The sequence below is a fragment of the Lycorma delicatula genome, chromosome 3 (assembly GCF_047948215.1).
Source record: "Lycorma delicatula isolate Av1 chromosome 3, ASM4794821v1, whole genome shotgun sequence".
Lineage (NCBI taxonomy): Eukaryota > Metazoa > Arthropoda > Insecta > Hemiptera > Fulgoridae > Lycorma > Lycorma delicatula.
In genome coordinates this window covers 194,572,600-194,595,768 of record NC_134457.1, presented here as the reverse complement: position 1 = coordinate 194,595,768, position 23,169 = coordinate 194,572,600, and the positions used below count along the sequence as shown (strand labels likewise).

General features: G+C 30.3%; 1 long non-coding RNA gene across 1 annotated transcript; it reads right to left on the bottom strand.

Moving 5' to 3' along the window:
- Nucleotides 1–214: 214 nt before the first annotated feature.
- On the bottom strand, nucleotides 215–16,946 carry LOC142321060 (uncharacterized). Its single transcript, XR_012755563.1, has 3 exons — nucleotides 16,311–16,946; nucleotides 14,859–14,928; nucleotides 215–565 (listed from the first exon to the last, which is right to left on the bottom strand). It is a non-coding gene; the product is annotated as an uncharacterized LOC142321060 (long non-coding RNA).
- Nucleotides 16,947–23,169: the final 6,223 nt, after the last annotated feature.

Genomic DNA, 23,169 nt, shown 5'->3' with positions numbered 1-23,169 from the left:
TGTTTCGTCCGAGAGACAGTACTACCAACATAAAGAAAAATATAACTAAATTGTGGATAATAATTGATTTAACCTCGTATATATTTAGTCAGTATACATACACATAGACATTTTTATAATTATTTTTAAAACAATTCAAAACAATTTTTTACAAAAAAATTTATTGAAAAAAAATATATACAAGAATTTTCATGATGAAATTATATTACTATTTTTATCACTTGAAGAAATATGCATACGTTGAATTTTGATGTTGTAGATTTTAATTATACTTGTAAATTTAGTAATTTTGATAACCATAAATTTATGGTTTAAGCCATCTTAAAAAAAAAGAAGAAAGAACAGTTTTTTCCACCATTTCATTTGTTTCCTCTTGAAAGGATAATTGGCAATGATTTGGTCATTTCTATCACTGGATTTATTTTTTTACAGTCAATGATGACATCGGGTTTGGATTTTGTATCTTACCTTCTTTTGAACGAACTTGAACATCTGTTCGAGTCATTTTATGAGCTGATAACAACACTAAAACATCGCTTGTATCTTTCCACTTTAGACATAGAAGCTAGAACATAGAAGAAAATTTGTCAAATGCTTTTTTGAAAATGTTCAAAATATTATAGGTAATGTCTACACGATAGTAAGTGGTATCTGGATTAGAAATTAATGAAACAAAAGAACTAGGAGAGAGTGAAATAAGGATGTATGTCATGTAAAAAAAATTCTTTTTTTTTACATGACATACATCCCCTTCCTTTCTAGGAAGGAGAAAGAATAAAGGAAATTAAATATGCAGATAACATATGTTCACTGTTAGCAGGGAATGAACTGCATTTTATAATCAAGAGAGAGTAATTATAATTGTTATCTTAAACTGCTAATTAACTAGCTGATAATTAACTAACTCTCATCATAAAACTCTAGTTACTGTAAAAGCGGGGAAAGTTCTTATGATAGGCCATCCTGTATTGATCACGTTTTCTATAAATCAATTTTATATAAACACAACGTTTCTAGTGCTGTCATTCTGGTACATTTTAAGGATCATAGGGCTTTTGCTATAGTTATTTCTAAGGATGGAGCTCAAAGTAATTCATAAAATGAACATAAAGTACCCTTATGAGTGCTAAAAATTAGGAAATTGTTAATTCTGAGATAATGCAAAAATTTAAATGCAAGATAATATTTCCAGGGACAAAAATCACTAACTGTGATCTCAAAGCTGTAATTTAGGTTTTACCTGAAAATTTACTTGAATTAGTGGAAAATATGAAAATCAAAATAAATTACCAAACTTTGTATACCACCTCCCCTTAACCCACTATAAATTACTTTGAGGCACAAGGTAAATTTGAAAGGATACATTGGTTATAAAACTGCTTGACTTCTTATGAAGCAGTATACTAATTTCATGTTGTAAATCTATTCCATGGATAAACTTGCCTTATTATTTTAAGTATCTAAAATATTAAAAATCACAACTGCCAAAAAAAAAAAAACATTGCTCTTTAATATGAGGGTAATTAGTGTGTGGATGATAATTTTGTATATATAGTCTATGACATTCCTAGTAATATAAGGATAACAACTCAGGGTCTAGTACATCTAAATCACTTAATGACTTAAGCCGTTGAGCTGCTACGGTGGAACATACATATACCTGAAGTACATTACACTCCTTTTTGGGCAGTTGTGTAAAAATTGAGATTCAGCAATATTGTTTCTCAAAATGGACTTTATTGAAAAAAATAAAAATACCATCTAGTAGAAGGAGATTAAAATCCCTTCTTGCCCGCAAATCTGTAGCCTACCACCTTCAACAAAAATCATAGTATTGCACTGTTAAAACTTTGTTTTCCCAAAATACAATCTACCTTCAAAAAAAAAAAAAAAATTAAATTATGTAAGGGAAGTTCACATATTGAGGTCTAGTAAGGAGGTCAACAGGATTTCCAAGTTCTGTAGCAGTAGAAACAAACCTGCAAATTGTTTTTTAATATTTTACTTCCAACGCCGCTTTCTAATTTGATACTTACGCTTAATCGTAGACCTGAACACAGGGCAAGCAAGCTTCAATCAATAAAACTTCACAAGTAATTATTTTTTTCAACAAACATTTGTAGTATACATTGCAAAACTGCTTGACTTCTTACTAAGCAGTATACATATTTTATTTTATAATGTAAATCTATGCGTGCATAAACTTACTCTCAATTATTTGCAGAGTTTCAAATATTAAAAAAACCATTGTTCTTTCATACAGGATAATTGAAAGAGCATGCAGGTGACAATTTTGTACATCGTATAATTTTTTTCAAGTTTTTTGAAACATAAACATATAAATGTATAGCCTATGACACTCAGAAACGTAAGGATAACAATGTGGGCACATATATAAATCAGTTCAACTGTTGAGCTTCAACAGTGCTAAAAATCAGAGGATTGCACTGTTAACTGTTTTTTGAAAATACTATCTGCCTTCAAAAAACTACACAATATGTAAGGAAAGTTCATATATTGACTAATGAATCTTGTGCTCTAAAGAGAACAAAGGAGTCAGTCAACAGGAACTCTGAGATCTGTAGCGATAGAAACAAACCTGCAAATCTACTTAATATTTTACATTAATCATGTTTCCAATTTGATATTTATGCTTAACAATAAACCTGAAGAATAAGCGTTCTAGCCATTTTCAATAGAACTACAAATATCAAAGTAATGATCTTTTTTGATGAACAATTGTAATATAAATTCTAAAAATGCTGGACTACTTAGTAAGCGGTATACTATGATTTATTTTATAATGTTGTAAATCTACTCCAAGGATAAATTTTCATCAAAGAATTAACTGTTACAATAGGCAGAAAATAACTGGAATCAAAAGATACGAGTGTGCAAGAGGAGTTTAGTTCTATGAGATCAAATTATCATTAGAGCTGAATTTAAAAAAAATTCTTTTACATCATGTATGCCACTTTGATAATGGTTTTATTGATGATCACTTGCATGCCGTTCAATTTATAATTAGTACAAGTAACTTTGAACCACCAGCATGGGGGTATAAATAATGTCATATTAGAATATTTTTGGAAATTTATGTAAACTTTTATAATTATGTTAATATAACAATAGAAACAAACCTGCAATTCCACTTACAATAAATATTGTACTCATACGTCCAGTTTTCCTTTATAATTAGATACTTCTGCTTAACTGTACACCTGAATAATACGTGTGTTGCTGCTTTTCGAGGTCACAAATCAAATATTAAATGTAATCTTACAACAATCGTTCCCTTAAACCTACTGATGGACAGTTGGACCATGAATTTGTGTAGACTACACTAGTGATCATATACTACCATATTGTAGAATTAACAAGTTTTGAAATGCATTCTGATATTAGTTTTATTGTTGATGATGATGATGATTGATGATCGCTGAACAATGACTGATCTGTGACCCAATCGGTACCCATTGAACGTGATCTGTGATCTAATCGGTGCTCACTGAACAGGGATCAACTGTACAATGAACGGTGATTTATGACCTGATCGGTGCTCAATGAATAATGGTGATCGTGATCTGATCCATGTCAATGACAGCTGATTTATGATGGTGGTGAATACTTATTATTATGTTTCTGTTATGTAATGCACAAATCAAACTACCCTAGTTTTATTTTGACACCTTAGGAACCCAAAAAACCAGATGCAAATATTCCATATGTACATGTATGTGTGTTCGGTATTCACTGCCCACCCTGTAGCACCTCAACATGAGGTTTCTCCCGTCGGGGTCCCCCAAAGCATCCTCGAAGGAGGCCGACTACCTATCCTGGAAGCCAGCAACCTCCTCTGCTAGAGGGCTACCCTTCCCGGCCATAACCTAATGGATCCAGGCATGCATTTCGCATGCCCTTCACACACCTCAAGGGTCCCTGATACCATCATCGGGAAATCCCGGGGTATAGTGACTTGTTAGTACCCACTGTACTAAAAAGGAGCACTAGTGTAGCACTGATGTACAGCTGCTGTAGTTGTTTTGGTATGTTGTAACATTATAATTAAATAAATGAATATTTAAAGTGGCCGCTAGTACCCAACACCCACATGAATGAAATACAGTATGTGCGCGCGCTTTAGTTGGAATCTTTGAATTAAATAAACAAAAAATATTATATTTAAATGATAAATATTTTAAATCGTTGCATGTGTAAGCTGTGCATCAGAAAAAAAGCAGTATCTTTTTGGTTGGCTGATTTTTCAAATCTTGGGAGTGTAATTTGTTTTAAGGGTGCCTGTTTTGAGTTGGAACACAGTAAATTAGAGGAAATTGTATTAATAGTGTATACAGTTACTACAGCTACTGCCCTTTATAGAGACATCAGAGAATCCCATGTATTTCAATAGAAACAATTCTACTACCAATGTTGGATTTCATGAAATTACCTATTTTAATGGATTTAATCAAATGCTACTCTTTAAAACTATTAGCATGAACAGTTTGGTAGCTTATCTGAGGAATTATTCCATAGAACTCCTAAAGTACATAACTTCTTTTTTTGATTTAAAGGAAAGGAAGTATTGTTTTCAAAAGAAGAAATGACATTATTGTTTGAAAACCATTTATGGAGTGGAAAACCATATTGTTGAATAATTTAGAAATATCAATTTTTAACTGAATAACTTCTTCAAAGTTGTCTGAACCTGTTATTAGATCATCAACATAAAAATCTTTTTGAATGGTCTTGCATACAAGTGGAGATTCATTTTAATTAAATACCGTGTGGCCAAATATGAAACTCAAGTGGTTCCATACTGTTACCACACATAATGAGAAGGGTTTTATCTCCTGATCTGGAGAATCACGCCAAAGTATACATTGTAAATTGGAATCGCTAGATTTAACTAATATCTGACGATACATTTTAGCTATGTTAGAAGTAATGATGTAATTATTGATTTTGAATCTAAGCAATATGGAAATTAAGTTTTATTGAACTACAGGTCTAACTAAGAGAGTATCGTTGACGGATAAACCATCAGTGGTTTTTGCTGAACAGTCAGATAGCTCGAATGTTAGTAGTTAAACTTGATGGTTTAAATAATGGATGGTGAGGTAAATAACATACATTCGATTTGTTTATTAACAAATCATTGGAGTTGAGTAGTGATAAATGATATAAATCTAAATATTTTTGTTTGAAAGCGGAATATTTAAGTTTGGAAATGTTGTTTAGCGTTCTTTCCAAAGATAAAAATCTATTTTTAGTATAGACAAAGGAATCGCCTAGTTGAATGTTAATACTCTTGCATGGTAATGACACAACAAATTTGCTGTGATTATTTCGAATAGTATTGGTTTGAAAATGTTTTTCACATGTTGAGGTTTCATTGCCTGAAGTATCAGTATTAATACTTCAAGTTTCCAGAAATTCTTGAGTGTAGTAGATCATCACATAAAATTTTTATGAGCGTTACGTACAAGAAAAGATGCAACATTATTGTTGCCCTCACTGTTATTAGGAAGACTACCGTTAATTACATATCCTAATTTAGTTTCCTATATAATAGGATATCTGAAAATATAAATGAATTTCTCAGGAAGAATAAATAGAATTGAGCTACAATTAGTACATCAATGTTATTTGGTATTTTAAAATTGGGATCAGCCAGAAATATATTATGACGTAATTTGAAGTGAGAAATGTCAAATGCAGATGAATGCAATGTCAGTAATATCTGGTAAAACAACGCATTTTACTTGAACAAAATGTTTCTATAATGTGAGTGTAACACTGTATTTGGACTAAACTAATAAATTATTTATGCCTGAAATGAGTAGATTATTTTTATTAAGTTTAAGATCCAATTTGCGGGCAAAACTAAATGAAAAAAATTTGCTTGTGAACCAGAATCTAACAGTAATCTACATGAAAACGTATTACCACGTATATCAGTAGTATTACATACAGCTGTTGACAGAATTACATTTTCTTTTGACTGATTTTTAAACAAACAATAGGTTATACTTTCAGGTTTATTGCCATCAACCTTAGAATGTTAATTTTATCCATATGAACAAGCGTATTGGGTTTCTTATCACAAATCTTACAGAACAACATTAATTAATACAATGACCTTTACATAAACAATTAAACAACAATTATTTGCCAAAAAGTTTTTACAATTATCTACGGACAAATTTAAAAATTCTTTACATCGATATAAGTAATGATTCGATTAACAAAATGAAAATCGATACAAATTGGATTTTACATAACTAACATTATGAATTTTGTGTTGTTCATTAGGATTTAAATTAAAACGTTTGGTTAAAGATCTGGTTGTATTTTATGACGTATTCACTTGCGTGTTTGAAATGGATAAATTAATATTTTCTAAAAGTTTTCATCTAGAATAAAGAAATTCAATGAAGTCTGTAAAGGTGGGAAACCTCTCATTTGACAACCTTTCTTTCCATAATCTTGAGGTGTTATGATCCAATTTAGATGTTAAAAACTGAACTACGATAAATAAATTATGAAAGCATTATGAAAAGCAATTACATATTTATTGTCAAACCGTACCTTTAATAATTCTAGAGCAACAAGATAATTTTCATTTGTTATTGGAAGATCTTTAATTTTTAAAGAATTTAATTTTTTAAAGAATGTAAACAGTGTCATTTTTGAATGTTAGTTAAATCATCGCTATTACGAATTAAATTAATAAATACAAGATATATTAATATAACACTGTCATTCTAAGACATTACCTTTAAATATTGGTATATTTATAGGTTGTAACTGAGTTTGTTTAAATGATGTATTTGTACTAACTTCTTGATTAGATGATTTTTGATTAATATTATTTATTAAATGTTGCAATTTCCATTCTACAGTACACTAGTTTTCCTTGACCTGTTCATGATGGAATGATAAAACATCATAGTCATAATCTAATTCAAGTTTTGATTGAACGAGGTCATATTTGCATTGTAAATCAAGATTCCTTAATTTAATTTACAAGGCATGACTATCACCTTGTGATGGATCAAATTTGTCAGTAAATGTGGCAATTCTAGTTATAGAGGCCTTTATTGACCCCCTTTGTTTAATTAATTGTTCCTTTTCCATAATAGTGATTTAAATTAATATAAATTATTGATAATGTAAATTAAATGTGAAATAATTTAAGAAAGATCTTACATAAATGATATAAAATTAAGACACTGTGAATCCCTTTATGCAGTAGATTTTTGAATATGAAGATTCTTAAATAATTTTTGAGTTCTTTTGATTATAATTATATTGCAATTGTAAATATCATTTATACGTATAACATTAATAACTTATAAATCTTTATGTATGTTTATCGTATTAATAAATGTAATCAATGATATAAGACTAGATGAGTCCTTTGAGACTTGTAATAGTCTCTTAGAAGACTGGAATAGGACCGAATGAAGCGAGGAGATTGCTTATATACTGTGTATGGAACCGCTGAATCGTCAGGAGCCGAGTGTATCTGAAAGGAGCTGTGTAAACTGTAAAGAACCGAGCGATGCTGACAGGAGCTGAGTGCATCGGAAAGGAGCTGCATGAACTGTATGGAGCCGCTGAATCATCAGGAGCCGGATGCGACCGAAAGAAGCCAAAGATCTTTAAATTTTAAAAGTCTTCATGAATGAAACCTAAGACTATGAGTTAATTTTCAACATTACTATGAGTTAATTTTTCTTCTTAATTTTTAAACTTCTGTTTTTTAATTAGAACAAAAGAATATTCCATAATAATTTTACTTTAAGATGAAAGAGAATAATGAAAATACAAGATATATTGTAATTCCGATGAGTGATGTTAGAAATCGGTTTGACCAGGAATTGTGATTTACCGTTTACATAAATTTATACAGAATGTTTATACGATGGTGAGCCGGCTATACGTTTTTGATTTTACTTTAAAAACTAAACAAAAAATATCCATAGGAAAAATGGTAATTTCTTCTTTGTTCTTCCCCATCTGTAATTTTGTTTCTTTTATAAAAAAATTTATATCTGAAGTTCAGATCTAAGAATCACATCGTTATTTGGTAAAAGTCTTGGTAATAAAAGTTTTAAAATTAGCAAAATATCAGGACTTAAATACCTTAACAAATTACAAAATGTTACAAAATCAAAAAATGTTAATTTTTTGATCCGTTACATAAATATAAGGTTCTCCATAAATATAAGTTTTATCAAAATGTATGTTATTAAGCCTTTTATTATTTTTAAATCGGTTAAAAAATAGCCGAGTTATGACAGATAATTGAAGTTGTAATTTTGTGTCTGTTTTCATGTCCTCCACTTTATGTTCAATTCGATTAAATATTAATTGTTTTTATATATTGTTAATTCTAGTATTGTAAATTAGTATCAAATTAAATAATAATTTTACGATAGACCTATTATCTTTTCACGAGCACGGTATATGTATATCATACGCGTTATAATACAGGGAATATTTATTTAGACGTGCTACAAATGTAGGTTTACCCGGAAATCGACCGAATCGAACAACAAAGTAACGTTGCTGTAATGTTTCAACAAGATGATGCGCTCTCGCACTTTACCTAGGCGTTCGACGGGGCCTTTCGATGAAAGATTTCCTAATCGTTGAGTCGGTCGAGCCGGTCTTATGCTTTGGCCTGCGAGAAACCCGTATTTGACACTCCTAGACTTTTTTCTACGGGGATACGTTAAAAACAATCGTCTTTTTTGGGGTGGGGTTGCGATTTTGCAATTATTGTTATTTTTTAATCGTTAACAAATGCGCCTAAGAAAAATATGGCGAAATTCCCTATAAAGTGACGAAATCGCCTGTGATTAGACAGAATGGAGATATTGAGGGCAACCTTGTTCTACAGACTCATCCCGCTGACCTTTTACGCTGAAAATGTAATGCCATCAATGCTCAATATATAAAAGTAATCTGACCACGTTTGGTCAAAATCGGTTCAGTAGTTCTTGATATAAAGTGATTTAGAGGCCAACCCCAAACACACACACACACACACACACACACACACACACACACACACACACACACACACACACACACACACACACACAGAGAGAGAGAGAGAGAGAGTGAGAGAGAGAGAGAGAGTGTGAGAGAGATTGTGTGTGTGTGTGTGTGACATAGAGAGAGAGAGAGAGAACCCTTAACCTTAACATCCGAAAAATGTCCAGGGTGTCAAAACGTCAAGATCCGGTGAAAACCACATATGCCCAAATTGGACCGATACAATACTTTCCCTTCTATACCTATAGCGCTATCTAGACGGGAAAGTAAAAATGGAGATATATATGATTTATTGGATATCTTTCTTTGAAGAATGATATCACGCTGATTTTCCTGATGGTAGGTAGCAAGACTGCCTTTTAACCAGAGATTTCGAGTTTTAATTATAGATACTAAATTTTTTAACAGTATTCGTCAGTCAGATCTTGCGATAACGACCTCAGAAGCTGTGTAAACGATTCCTGTTGGCGCGTTAAAATATCGACTTTTTGAAATATAAATTTTCTTTTGTTATTTATTAATTAGCTTTTATCTCGATTAATTTTTAATTATTATTCTTGCATTTTATATGAAAATAAAGTTAACGCGTCAAATTAAAACAGATATCACGCAAGGCTAACCCTAGCGTTTTTGCCGCCGTAGGCAAACCCCAAAAATTCCCGCCACCGCCAAGCTTCAAAAAAAGTTTAAAATTAAAAAAAAAAAACAGAATTATAAAAGAAATATGTTAACCAGAAAAATGACATATAATTGAATTAAGACAATAATACTAATACAGATTTACGGAAAATTGTTTTATTGAGAAAAAAAATTACATTTTTAACGAGTTAACAACTAAAACAAGTACCTACTATGTTCAGAGATGATTTAAATATACTTTTAAAAAAATAAACAAAACTACTAATAAATAGTAAATAATATTATTTTCTACATAGAAGTAATCGAAATATATTTTTGCGGGTAGTTATTTTTTTTGCGATCTAATTCAGGCGGCTTTGTCGCTACTATATTTTGCCGCCGTAGGCATCGCCTACCTTGCCTACGGCCAAGGGCCGGCCCTGAAACGTGAAAAAATATTAATTTTACCGTTTATCGAAGAACAGAATGAATTTTTCCAAACGTAGTTTACAGAAGTATACTTACAAAAAACAACTTTTTTTTCAGAACTTTGAAAGTTTGCTTAGTGATATTACAGATATTACTATAGAAAATAACTCTCACTGTTTGAAAACCTACTTAAATATACGCCGTCACAAATTTGAGTATACAATTAAATTGTAGTCTGTCCTACATTTCACTGTATCAAGCAAGTTGGACATGTTCGACAAACAAAAACAACACAAAAAAGAATAAACCTTTGTAAACCATCTCGTGGAAACTGAATTCTTACATAAAGTTACCGACACGCCGTGCAAACTAACTAACTTTTTTAAATACGGATAAAGTTTGCGTGATCCACTTCTCAGTAAGAAATATATAAATATAAATGTCAAAAATAGTAAAATTTCTGTTATACATAATGTAAAATGTTTGGACCGTCTAATTAGATAATAAATTTTCATTAGATAATAACCCGATTTCATTTACAGTGGGTCAAATCACACTGTGTCGCTTTGAAATATTTTATTAAACGCTAATCTTTCATCATCGTTATCTAAACAATAACGATGATAGGGTATACGTAAACGTACACGTAATTTATCATTACGTTTATGTATACCCTATCTAAAATATAATACTATGTTTTGTGATTACTTGAAAAAGTAAAAAAAAAAAAATATACTAAAATAGACTATCAGAACTTCGTTTTGTACCGGTAAATGTGTTTCGTGTAAATTATTTCGTAAATTAAAAATTCTGATGTTTCCGTGCATTTATATTTATGAATATATAACATTTGCTAAGAAGTAAATGTTATTTATTATTTTAATAAAAATTAAAAAGCGAAAATTGTAATTATCCGGTAACAGATTAACAAGCTATTTTCCCTTTGCAAGCGTGCATTTACGTGTGAATTCTTGTATTACTGATGAACCTATGTTGTACACATGTAGTTCTATCAAGACGGAACATCAGATTTGATTAAATTAAATAAAAATATCAACCCCTCGTGTACCGTCGGTATATTAATTTAATCTAGTTTTGAAGGTACAGTTTTATTTAATTTATTGTAAATACATCGATTGCGATATATTATTAAAATCCATTTAAAAAAATCCAGATTGCGATTAAAACAAAACGTTTATAAATAAATGTAATAAAATATTTTTTTTATACTAATAAATAAAATAAAATAATAGTTCAATAGCCGATGACAAATATAATTTGTAAAATTCTATCGGTCATAGCTCATAGAGGACTATTTTACTAAGACGAATTTTAGAGATAATTTTTTTTTTGTTTGATTTTTTGATGACGCGCCAAAAGAAAAGAATTGTCAGTCGGTTACTAATGCCAGGGTGGAGAGATACAGTGAGGGGAATCACCCCCCTCACTGACCCGCTGCGCCTGTGTCCCACTGTTAATCACGAACAACAGAACGGCCAGCTGTCTTCCTTCGCGTCTGATTGGCTACCGTCGGACAGTACTGATCACGCCATGGTACAATTCAAATACAACCGCTAACGTAACGGTCATCACTTCTAAACGAGTAACAAAGTTAATAACAGCATCACTATATCTTATATAGATGTTCGATATAATTAAATTAAATCAAGATTAGTCCATTATTTTATATCGATTACATTTTATTTAAAATAATATTAATAATTTCCTTTAATTTTAATAAATACATTAAAAATATTACGATAAACTATATTCGTTTTGTAAAGTAAAAAAATTTAACAATAAATTATAACAGATCAAATTTCTCCTGTTTTATTTACAATACGACCTCGTAATATCCTACACGTGTAGTTTAACGAGCGAGGAATAATAGAATCAAACTCGAGCCCAGCTTTTTTAGAAGCTAACTATATCGACTGAACGGCCAGTTTTTAATATGATTGTTATAAACTTACTTTATATTACACACCAGTTTGTATAAGATTATACAAACTGGTGTGTAATATTTATGAAAATGGGGAATTTCCATCAGACTTCAAAAAAAGTGTTATAGTTATGATACCAAAGAAAGCAGGGGCAGATAAATGTGAAGAATACAGAACAATTAGTTTAACTAGTCATGCATCAAAAATCTTAACTAGAATTTTATACAGAAGAATTGAGAGGAGAGTGGAAGAAGTGTTAGGAGAAGACCAATTTGGTTTCAGGAAAAGTATAGGGACAAGGGAAGCAATTTTAGGCCTCAGATTAATAGTAGAAGGAAGATTAAAGAAAAACAAACCAACATACTTGGCGTTTATAGACCTAGAAAAGGCTTTCGATAACGTAGACTGGAATAAAATGTTCAGCATTTTAAAAAAATTAGGGTTCAAATACAGAGATAGAAGAACAGTTGCTAACATGTACAGGAACCAAACAGCAACAATAACAATTGAAGAACATAAGAAAGAAGCCCTAATAAGAAAGGGAGTCCGACAAGGATGTTCCCTATCGCCGTTACTTTTTAATCTTTACATGGAACTAGCAGTTAATGATGTTAAAGAACAATTTAGATTCGGAGTAACAGTACAAGGTGAAAAGATAAAGATGCTACGATTTGCTGATGATATAGTAATTCTAGCCGAGAGTAAAAAGGATTTAGAAGAAACAATGAACGGCATAGATGAAGTCCTACGCAAAAACTATCGCATGAAAATAAACAAGAACAAAACAAAAGTAATGAAATGTAGTAGAAATAACAAAGATGGACCACTGAATGTGAAAATAGGAGGAGAAAAGATTTTGGAGGTAGAAGAATTTTGTTATTTGGGAAGTAAAATTACTAAAGATGGACGAAGCAGGAGCGATATAAAGTGCCGAATAGCACAAGCTAAACGAGCCTTCAGTAAGAAATATAATTTGTTTACATCAAAAATGAATTTAAATGTCAGGAAAAGATTTTTGAAAGTGTATGTTTGGAGTGTCGCTTTATATGGAAGTGAAACTTGGACAATCGGAGTATCTGAGAAGAAAAGATTAGAAGCTTTTGAAATGTGGTGCTATAGGAGAATGTTAAAAATCAGATGGGTGGATAAAGTGACAAATGAAGAGGTATTGCGGCAAATAGATGAAGAAAGTAGCATTTGGAAAAATATAGTTAAAAGAAGAAACAGACTTATAGGCCACATACTAAGGCATCCTGGAATAGTCGCTTTAATATTGGAAGGACAGGTAGAAGGGAAAAATTGTGTAGGCAGGCCACGTTTGGAGTATGTAAAACAAATTGTTGGGGATGTAGGATGTAGAGGGTATACTGAAATGAAACGACTAGCACTAGATAGGGAATCTTGGAGAGCTGCATCAAACCAGTCAAATGACTGAAGACAAAAAAAAAAAAAAAACTTACTTTAAAATAATGCATTAAAGGATAAAAAAAAAAAATAATCAGTAAAACTTATAATTAAATCGATTATTTATGTTTCTAATAAATAACGTAAAAGATGGCCAGATAAATACAATATTGCGTTACACGCTATAAACAACCTACATTCCTACATTTATGCAATTCTTTAATGTTTATAAGAACATAAAATATAATGTTATTTAATAGATCAACAAACATCAACTAAACCGTTTGCCGACCGACCTCCTAAGTAAGAAGCTTCGTCCGGAGGTCCCGGGTGAATCTTAGACACGGTTGGAATTTTTAATTTAATTTATATTATTGACTCGTTTAATTATTTATCAAAATATGAATTTATATTACAGAATATAAGGTATATGTTTAGTGTGTGTGATCGTTATTTTTCTCACCACGGTCTGTCCTTTCAAACAGAAAGAAAAGAAAATTCGGAAACCTAACTTGTGTATATTAAGACAAAAATAAAGCAAATTTTTTAATTAATTTAAATGGGTTAATTGAGTATTTGTTTTCTAACGCGAAAGATAGTAACAATTTTTTTCAAAAAAAAAAAAAAATTAAAATGAGACACGATAATATTTAGTTGCATGCCAGTTAATGAACACTAACATTTTAGCCGAGCGGTAGCGTCTCGGTCTTTCCTACGAAGGTCCCGGGTTGGAATCCCGGTCAGGCATGGCATTTTCACAGTCTACAAAATTCAAATTTGTATCATTTTATTCTATCCTCTGAAGCAATACCTAATGTTGGTCTCAGAGGCTAAAAAAAATCTGATGAGGACATCACTGTCTTCATTTTTTACGCCTATTAAATTACATATACGCATTTTTTTTTTTTTAAATGAAAAGTACATAAAATTTTATTTCATTAACTTCTGATATTTTTTCATTTAAAAAATGTTTTTTTATTGTTATTGAATTATAATTTATTGTAATTTTTTTTTAAACAGATGTTAATAATTATTAATAAATCAATATATTTAAATTAAAAAAAAAGAGATGAAGTCTGATTCGAACCTAGGTGCCTTCCTCTTGTAAGATCCAAATAATTCATTAATTAAAATTTTATTTGGCTATAACTCTGGAACCGATGAAAATAATTATCACTTATATCGTTGAAAAACTCTCAATGAGGATTTATTATTGCGATTAAGAAAAAGTCCAGGATCCAAATTTTTTTGGATTTTGGGCTGTTTTGGACACTTTTAGCCCGGTCGATTGCAATCAAAAGGGAGGTGCAAAACTAGATGTTATAACAGTCTTAAATCCAAAATTTCAACATGCTACGGCTAATCGTTATTAAGTTATGAGAGATATATACGTACGTAAAGACGTCATGCCGAAACTATTCAAAATGGATTCAGGAACGGTCAAGATGGATATTTCCGTTGAAATCTGAAAAACGAAATTTTTCGCGATCACAATACTTACTTTACTTCGTACAATTAAGTTTAAAAAAAAAATTAAATTTGTTGTGCTATATGACAGCTAATTGGTATATAAGAAAAAAGTTTAACTTAAAATGTCTAAACGAAGGTAGATTAGTTCACACATTACTTAATCTTAGTATTATTAATAAATAAATAGATCTCATCTCTCTCTCACTCTGTGTGTGTGTGTGTGTTTGGGCGCGTGCGTATTTGTATTGTAGATTTGCTTACAGTAAACGTTGTAATCGGCTAAGTTAGATAAATTTATAATTAGTGTAATCATATCATTACCCCCTTACATACCACTTGTTAATCTTTTTTATAATCTATAATAATTTGCGGTTCAGTTTAGTTGTGGAAAATTTTTCAGACACTAATCTGGAAATCGAACCCAAGACTTTGGTTTAAGATTTAGTAAGCAAAGCACGTTTTCTGTGGCACTGAAGCGGCAACATTACATTTTTTATTGTTAATTATATTTACCAAAAAAAAGTATAAAAGCAAGCACGCGAATGTGCTTTTGTATACGTGCAATCATTATGTGTACGTGCGCGGTTGTAATTATATATAATAAATTGAATATTAGATAAAATTAAATAATTGAAAGCCTCATAATTACCCGTTTATGTACCGTTAGCTATGTTTTTTAGCTAACACATACAGGAGAATTTTAAAAGTCGTTTTCATTTATTATGTTGTACAATTTGTAAGTTATCACGGTGAAAAAAAAGTCAGAACAAAAATTTTGGCTAAATTTTGTCGAATAAAAAAATTAATAATAAATCTGACCGTCTAACGTAAAAACCGACCGTTTCGATCTGCAGAACACATCAATATAAATTTCAAGAAAAGTGTGAAAATATTTGTAAAGTATTTCACGGTGACAATAAAAGGAAATTTACCTTCCTAAAATAGATAGCTAAATTATTAATCACCAAATGCAGACACAGGTAAAACAATTTGTTAACAGAAACGTAAATTTTTTAAAACAAAAAACAGAACTTCAATAAAATATTGATATCCGAAATAATAAGTAGCAATTATTAGAGCACATTTAAATAAAAATAAATTTAGTATACAAAAAAATGAGCAACCCCTTTTCTAGTGTAACGGTACTTACTTGAAAGCAACTTATTTTTATAAAGTAATCTACGTATATAAATTTTATTTAATTTAAATTAAAATAACAAGAATAAAAATATATTTCGCTAAGCTAAAAATAATCATTTTTGCCAAACAATTCATTAAATTCCCATAATTCCTGCTAATGAGTTAACCTTTTGTAATTAATCACATTATTTGTGTACTATTTTGCTTATTACAAAATATTTTATTGAAAGAACTTACCTAATTTACATGTAGAATTCTTCTCTAAATGGTCGTTTAGATTCGTGTAAAACACTACTATATATACTGAAAACAAATAACGTATAAGTAAACAAAATTTGATACGGTTTTAAAAACACCATTAGATCGGAAAGAAATAAATATCATTTATTGTACATGACAACGTTAATCGTACGTTAATACTACTTATATTAGATTAATAAGTTATCAGAAAGAAAATATTAGATAATATTACAATCTAAGTTTTCTTTATTTTTACTACATCGCTGTATATAATGGAAGCATATATTGTTTATAAATAATATTATAAACAAATATAATTTTTCATGAACGTAAAAAATATTTTGACACACGCAGTTGTTTTGACTAATTGTAGCCGAACCAAGTTGAAGGACGAAATAGTCGGATACAGTCACAGCAATTACGCTTCCTGATCAATTCTATCTGTACACTCCCTTTTACATACACCAACACGTACAAGTTACCGCAGTTAGTAAATTTTTTTCTCCGCTCTATCCGTAGTTCAGAACCCATCTTTTTATTTTATTCTGTTAGGTTTTTTTTACTATTATTTTCTTATTAATCTGCATAATTAATTTTAATTTTCTAATTAATGTTTTTATATTAAAATATTTTTAAACTTTTTTTAATATAATATATTTAAAAATGTATTTTATAAATGTAATTAATAATTTTTTCACAAAAAAAAACAAAAGGATTGATTTCTAACAGACATTCGATTTGGTTTGCTTTAATTCTTATTTTCAATTAGAATCGCATTATCTTAACTGAATTTCAATGGTTTTCTGAGAAAAAGAAATTTTGACTATAAAAAAGTAATCAAGTTTATTTAACTATGTTGCTTTCCAACCTGTTAACTGCCATCTGTGATCGGAATTAAGTAACGTTTAATGATTTTACAGTCTAGGAACTCTATAACCGTATTTAAAAATATATAAAGTTTCATATCATTAGTAAATATCCTCGATGAATCGGGAGCTAAATTAGACGGTTCTGAAACTTCTTCAAGGTTTGTTATTTCAAAAACAAAACGTTAAATTTTTCAACGAATAAAACCTATCTATATTTAATTTATTCTGTAGTAAAAAGATTACGTACATATGACAATCTGCCATCGTTTAAAACACACACATACACGCACACACACAAGATTTTATTAACCTCCCTTTAGAGACTATTGAGTGCGATATTCAATTTACATCTTTTTACTGAGATATTTCTTATTACTGATTAAGGTGAGTTGTATTTATTTTTTTAATATTATTGGCCAATTATTATTGGCAGTTGTTTTATTCTGTGTATGTGTTATTCAAATTATTTATTAGATTAAAAATGTTAGGACCCAATTTACTCTCGTCTATTTTTACAAAATAAATTTAATAATAATAAATTTGTTTATTTATCTCTAATAGCGGCTAAACAGTATCGAAAAAATAAACAAGTTATATGTTTGTAAGAGTATTTCGTGAGTGATATATTAGATGTATTTCGTGTTAAATATATTATGTTTTAAGTCTGGTAACGAGAATGAAGCTAAGAAAATAATTGGCATCTGTATCGTTATAAAGAATATACCGGAGAATATATTTAAGAATAATATATAATAAATAATATATAATAATATATTTAAGAATATATTTACTGGAGTCCTGGGTTCGACACCTAAATAGCTTACCGTTTATTCACCGATCTCAATTAATGTCGTTAAATATTCATAAATGAATGTCTCGGGAATAACACAAAAATTTGAAAAAAAATATTTTTTGATAGGAAAGAAAGTAACAAATAATCGTTTTAATAAATTTGTAAAAATGTTTTTAGAAATTTATCGGCGTAGTTTTTATTTAACATATATATATTTAATAATATAAGTAAGAAAGGAAAAAAAAACATAGGTGGTGAGTTTGTAGAAGGCAACCAATATTTTATAATATGAGTCGACACCCGGTAAGGACTCTGTATAATCGTGTATCATCTTAATAATTATGCGTACATAATATTTAAAGCAGAAATTATTTGTAAACAGTACAACGAGATATATACAACAAATAGTTCATTACAGATTTTTATATTTAACATTTCCCGTGTTTAATTTATATTTTTTAAGCTAAATTAAAAATAAAAAAAAATCACAAAATTGTTGAAAATGTATAGTCGATCATTCTTTTAGAGGAAAACTATTTTTAAGAAAGTTTTAATGACCCTCAGATCGATCGGTTGGTAAATTAACCGACTGATATACCGAAAATCCTGGGTTTGAATTTCGGCATTCCTTATAGGTTACAATTCATCTAATTCATTACGTACAATAATAAACGACGCGAAATAAATAAATTACAAAAAAACTATGTTTGTTTAGCTGATCAAAGGAGCGCTGAAATTTAAAAACAATTGAAGTAACATAATTTAACGGTGTACTCGTATTTTCGAAATAAAATTCTATACGCGTAATTTTTTATTACTACAAACGACGTTGTAACTTTTCTTCTCGTCGGCAAAAACCTTAACGGTCAATTTTTTTTATTACAAAGTTTTTGTAAAAATGCACTTTGAGTGAGAAAATTGAAAAAATACAAACATGTTTAAGTAGCCCACCGCATACAGCGAGAGAGATTGACGGAGGGGGAGAGTGAGAGAGTGACTGGGAGAGAGAGGGGGTCGAGTGAGAGACAGAGCGGGTAGTGTGAGAGAGATTTGGTGGGAGAGGGTGCGAGGGCGATGGAGAGAAATTGAGAGAGGGGTTGGTAGGGGGATCAGTGATGGAGAGGAAGCGAGACAGAGGGTCTCTCTCTCACTCTTTTTGTAAATTACTTTACAAAACTGATAAATTTAATCGTAATATTTTTAAAAAATTATTAAAATTAAGGGAGATTAATTATTATTTTAAATAAAATGTAATAATAGATATAAAATGATCAACAAATCTTGATTTAATTTAATTATATGGAACGTCTATATAAGAAATATAATAGGGATATGTTATTCGACAGAAATACACACACACGTACGCATATTTACGGTTGTATTTGAATTGTACCATCGCGTGACCAGTACTGTACGTGGGTAGCCAATCAGAGTGAAGTTAGCCACCTGCTGCATTTGTTTCATCACCCCCTCTCACCCTGCACCATCAACATATAGTCACAGACTGACACTTTTTACTTATGCGTCATCCCAAAAAATAAAACAAAAAAATAATTACCTCTGAGAGCGTATGAACCATACAATTTTATAAATTATTGTTTTATTTTATCATTGCCTATCGAACTATTGTTTTTCTATTAAAGCATTTATTACTATAAGGAATTTACTTATTACATTTATTTTATTTATATTTAATTTTTTTTATTAAACACTTCGCTTTTATTATAATCTGAATTTTTTTTAATCTAGCACAAATTATGTATTACAGTAAATAAATTTGTACCTTCAAAACTAGATTTAACTAACATACAATCTAGTTTTGAAGGTACAAATTTATTTACAAGAGGTTGTTGATGAAGATTTCTATTATTTAATAAAATCTAATGTTACAGCTTGATAAAACTATAAGTGTATATGTCTATCAGTAATGCAAGAGTTCGCACGCACGCACACCCGCGTCTAATGTTTGACGTAGCAGAACTGCGGTTCAAATTTAGTCTCTCTAGAGAGATATTCAACATTTATAGTGAATCAACGTAGATGTTGATCATATGATAAAAAATGTCACACCCTTACCGTGAATCGAACTGACTATATATAAAATAACAGCTACACACCGCCGCACTACACTATTTGATTGTTCTGTCGCCTAAAGTTATTCATCTACTTTCAATCGAGACGTGAAAGTAAAAGATACCTCTATAAATTTTTTTTTGGGGTTTAATTAAGTTAATAAATAATTTTTTTATTCCGATTAGTGTAGAATAATATATTATATAAGAGTATATAATACTCGGGAACGCGTAAATACGCTATTTCATTAATAAAAAAAAGGAACTGTCCCGGAATTTGTGCGGATGGATCAAGGGAAACCGTGGTAAAACCTTAATCAGGTCGGCATGACAAATTTCACTATCGATTAAAAAATAAAGTTAGGTTCGATTAAAGTCCATAAATATAAAAACAGATGAAATAATATCGAGATAACTAAATTAAGCGACTAAATATATAATAATTCACAATTCAAAAGGCGTTAATGAAAATGATTTATATTTGTTTACACGGTTAACAGGATACAGGAAATTGAGTTTTTTTTTTTACTTTTTAATCGGTATAATTTAAAATTTCATCGACACAGTAATATTGTTTATGTAGAATGAAATAATTTAATTGTTTTTAAATAAACAACCGATGTTAAATTTTTTTTTGAAACGGTTCAGTAACGGAAGTATAATGCGGGAAATGTACACATCTTTTGTCTTTTAACCCGTGATTTCTCAGAAACTACTAAAAATACAGTTCTCAAACCAATTTCTTTCGATTTTTCACTTCAGATTTTATAAAGAAAAGAAAAACCATCGCGTTTACTCTTTTATTTGGATCTACAGTCTAGCTGAATTTTACCAAACTGGCAAGAATTAAGGCAAAACATTTTACCTTACCAGACAAGACTTATTTAATTTTACCTGGCCAGCCAACTATTTGAATTTAAGCATATCTAAATTTTAATTGAAGAAACATATTTTCTTCTTGAGGTTTTTTTTTTTTTGTAATTTCAAGTAATCCTCATTACAGCTTTATATATATATTTTTTAAATTATAAATAATCTAAAGCAGTATAATTTGATAAAGGGGAGATCGACTAGGAAACAAAATGTTTTACTAAGAAATTTGATTTTTCCTCGATATACTTTCAATACTGCATAATTTTTATAGTAAAAACGTAATTTGACAAAGGGGTTCAAATCTGACTCAAATTTTATTACTCGATATTTAAAAATATTTCGCGATTGTACTCTAAATATCAATGGCGTATTTGAAATAAAAATCAGTCAAGAGGAAATCTGGGGAAGTTATGTAACCGTAAACTAGTTTTGATTTTACTCAAAAAAAAAAAAAAAATACAAAAATATATAAATAAAATATAATTTTTTATAGAAATAGAATAAAATAAATGGACTGTGAATTTTTTATTCTGTAGTCTTCAATTAGCCATTATTTCTAATTCCGATGCACGGCTTACACACACAACTTAATTTAAAATATTTATTATTTTATTTAAATATATTTATTCGTTTACTTAATTCAATGATTCTAACTAAAGCGCGCGCGCGCATACCGTATTTAATTCGCATACCGTCATGTGTGACGGGACTAGCGACAACAGTCGGCATTAACTAATGTAATTTCACAAGTTACACAGAACAAATTTCGCTTACACCGTCGGCAGATTGTTGCAGCTGTGAGGCTTAACGCACCGCACCGTCCAGTCCGAATTATTTTTTTACACTTTAAATATTATTCATTTATTTAATTTTACCGCTCACCTGTGACGTCACAATATACTCGTATAACAGTAGTTTAGAGCATTTTTTGGGGTGGAGGTGCGATTTCGCAAATATTTTTATTTTTAAGAAAAATACGACTTTAATTAGGTGAAATCTCGAGATACTGAGGGTGCCCTTGTCCTACAGCCTCGCCCCCTTGAGTTTTTAAGTTGAAAATTTAACGCATCAATGCCCCGTATATAGAAGTAATCTGACCGTGTTTGGTCAAAATAGGTCCGGTTGATCTGGTGATATAAGACGATTTAGAGGCTAACACCGAACTCGCACACTCGTACATACGAACATTAACATTCGGAAAATTTCCATCCGGTTTTTTGGGTTCCGTAGAGGCGAAAACCGCATATGCCCAAATTGGACAGATTACGGATACTTTTTCCTTCTAGAGCTACAGCTGTACTATAGCGTTATTTAGACAGGAAAATAAAAGAACCGCTCAACATTTTTCTGGATGGATCAAGGGAAATCATGATAAATACATAACCGTGATAAATTCATGACAATGAGTTGTCACAAAATATTTAATTAAATGAAAAAAAAATTAAAATCAGTTAAAAATTGTATTAATACTAAAAAAAAAAACACAACTACAGGCGATTTAGTACAATTTACAACTCGGCATCGAATTGTATTTACTATACATAACCTATCGGAAAAATGTTCCGTTGAATCGCTTAAAACTCTACTTTAAATTTACTGTAGAGATATCCTTCGTAAGTTAGATCCACGTGTGGATGTCTGTTGCGTATGGAAAAATTATGCAAACCATAGAAATATGATTTTACTCTCAAATAAATATACATACAGAGTTTTTATATAAGAACTGTTTGATTTCAAGTACGATTTAAACGGCATTATATTTAAGGTAGTATAACTTACTTACTGTACATTAGTGTCTATCCTTAACGGGTAGATTTTGAAGTTTTTCTTGGTGTACTTTGATATATGTACCGTTCGTTGCCCTGCAAATGTCCAGACGGTAATCCGGCTCTTCCCACGTACTCGTCAGGATGTCGAGTGTAATGTATGCTACCGTCGCACTGCAACAACCCTCTCCTGTAGATGGTTGATGTCGCGGATTTTCTCCGAATAATGATTTTTATATGCCTCCTAAAAAGAAATCTAATGGGGTTTAGGTTCCTTGGTGACCGTGCGATCAGCCCTCCTCTTCCATTCCGCTTGTTTTGAAACCGATGTATAATGCAGCACGGACACGGTTGCTGTAACACGGCGGAGCGCCATCTAGCCGATAGAAAATTATGTATTTGAGCTAAATTTCAACTTTTAGTGGTTAATGGGGGTCACATTAATTCGGCATTAAGCAGGTAATGAAAAAAAACTACAAAAAA